Genomic DNA, 2,867 nt, shown 5'->3' on the forward strand with positions numbered 1-2,867 from the left:
ATTTGTTAGTTGTTAGTTGTTACTGTAAGTTATTACATTGTATTTTTATATACTATAATGTTGTTAATACAAATCACTATACTATTTAAGATTTAACTATTAGACACAAATGACAAGCCTGTTTTTTATAACAAATAAATAAATTGACAAATATTATTCACATAGATGCAACAGCAACATAATATTACAAACCTACAACACTAATAATTTCTAAATACTAAAAATTGTAATAAGTTTATAAACCTTAACATTGTTGGAGGCAGAATCATTTTTATCTACTCTTTTTTCATCTTGAGTAGATGCATTTTCCTAAAAAAAAAAAAAATTAAAAATATAGCGTAATATAGTTTATATTTAATAATAATAGTAATTTATTAAAAATGTTGATAATTTGACAAACCTTAACAATGGTGGAACTTGTAGAACTGGTAGAAGCAAAAACATTTGTACACTTATTGACCTGAGCAGATGCATTTTCCTAAAAAATTTTTTAAATATAATATAATATAGTTAATAATAAAAGTAATTTATTAAAAATTTTGATAATTTGACAAACCTTAACAATGGTGGAGGCAGAATCATTTTTATCTACACTTTTTTCATATTGAGTAGATGCATTTTCCTAAAAAAAAAAAATTAAAAATATAGCGTAATATAGTTTATATTTAATAATAATAGTAATTTATTAAAAATGTTGATAATTTGACAAACCTTAACAATGGTGGAACTTGTAGAACTGGTAGAAGCAAAAACATTTGTACACTTATTGACCTGAGCAGATGCATTTTCCTAAAAAAATTTTAAAATATAATATAATATAGTTAATAATAAAAGTAATTTATTAAAAATTTTTATAATTTGACAAACCTTAACAATGGTGGAGGCAAAATCATTTTTATCTACACTTTTTTCATATTGAGTAGATGCATTTTCCTAAAAAAAAAAAATTAAAAATATAGCGTAATATAGTTTATATTTAATAATAATAGTAATTTATTAAAAATGTTGATAATTTGACAAACCTTAACAATGGTGGAACTTGTAGAACTGGTAGAAGCAAAAACATTTGTACACTTATTGACCTGAGCAGATGCATTTTCCTAAAAAAAAATTAAAATATAGGTATAGTATAATATGGTTATTAGTAATAATAATTTATAAAAAATGTTGATAATTTGACAAACTTTAACAACAGTAGAACTGGTAGGAGCAGAAGAATTTGTGTCGATACTGTTTTCCAATTGAGTAGATATATTTTCCTAAATATATATGTTATTATATTTTGATGATAAAAATTAAAAATACATATTTTTTTTTGAATGCATGTGTTTTTAACCAAAGAAACCTACTGCTTTTAATTAAACAATTGCTATGCATAGATAATAAGTACTAAGTAGGTATATAATATGTATGTCTATTAGTTAATACAAATTATAATACAAAATGTCATAGATTTAATAAGGCACTATAACTAATTAACAAGTCATCATTAATATTTTATCATGTATGTACCTATATCTTTTAAAAGATACAATAGGTATACAAACATTTGAAAATTAAATATTTTATTTTAAATTAATATTTATAATAATTTAAAAGTATGGTTGGTAAAACTAAAATGAATTAGGTATAACATTGTTACTACTACCAATTGGCAATTATTCATTTTAAATAAAGCATTTTTTTTATTTTAATTTTGTAACAACATTTTCTTGAAACTACATAGTTAAACCACAGTGTCGCAGTCCCAGATTTCAATAATTATGAATTTACCATTGTACAAATGTACAATACATAAAATGAATAGTTTTAATAAAAATAAATGTATGTGTAATTAATAATACTTACCGATTGTACTAAAATATTATTTGATGTAAAACATAATTTTAGCTGTTTTGGGTTGTTTGCAGCAGCTTGTAAATCAGCATTCCTTTTCAGTCGAGCTTTTTCTGCGCCCCCTTTGACTCGACGATTCGGTTTAGCATTAGCACTCATTTTTTAAAATTATAAATCACTAACCAGTTTAAATTTTTAAAGTGAAAATTTGCGTTGTGAATTTAGAATTATAACTCTGATCAATATGAATGACGTATAAAAATGACGTATTTATACGAATATTGAACATTTAAATTTAACTATTTAAGTTTAAACAGAAACACAAGGAAATCTAATTACTTTGATTATCATATGACATATTTTGATAACGGATTTGGCTGGTAATAAACTAATACCACAATATTAATTGAAAGAATCTTAAAGTTAAATTTATAAAAAATATTCTTTACTTATTTATTATCGACACCGTAGAACCAATAAACTATATTATAGATAGTATATCAGATAATATGAACGTATAATTATACAACGTTAATCTATTTTTAGCAAAACTATATGTTTATTTTTCCAAGGAAATGATTTATCGATAGACGCTTGAGATTTGAAACAATTGAAACGATAGTACGATACTGACTTATTATAACTAATAATTAATAATAATAACTATTATACATAATATACTAATATTATATAATATATTCTATATACAATAATACAATATACTAAACACTACATCAAATTACGCGTATGTGGCTATAATGCTATATAGCCTATGTCTCATATTATCATATTATTATGTCGCATTACTATATTTTAATATTTACTTTTCTACCGATATAATGGTATTTACAACAGTAAGTTACAAGGCATCGGCCCAAAACCTATCCAAAGATAGCGGCCCACTGTCCTCTAGGACAGTAGACCACTGGGCCAGTCCGCCCCTGCATATTCGCACAAACAAGGGAAAACTGCGTATTGTCTGTTATCGACGCAATATATCGTCGTATTCTAACGCGCAGTTATTATTAACA

The 2,867-nt window shown here is 24.2% G+C and overlaps 1 long non-coding RNA gene across 1 annotated transcript; it reads right to left on the bottom strand.

Annotated features, from left to right (window-relative positions):
* Nucleotides 1–251: 251 nt before the first annotated feature.
* On the bottom strand, nucleotides 252–794 carry LOC107882635. Its single transcript, XR_003839685.1, has 4 exons — nucleotides 712–794; nucleotides 557–622; nucleotides 401–478; nucleotides 252–309 (listed from the first exon to the last, which is right to left on the bottom strand). It is a non-coding gene; the product is annotated as an uncharacterized LOC107882635 (long non-coding RNA).
* Between the last annotated feature and the right edge of the window lie 2,073 nt (nucleotides 795–2,867).

This window comes from Acyrthosiphon pisum, chromosome A2 (genome assembly GCF_005508785.2).
Source record: "Acyrthosiphon pisum isolate AL4f chromosome A2, pea_aphid_22Mar2018_4r6ur, whole genome shotgun sequence".
Lineage (NCBI taxonomy): Eukaryota > Metazoa > Arthropoda > Insecta > Hemiptera > Aphididae > Acyrthosiphon > Acyrthosiphon pisum.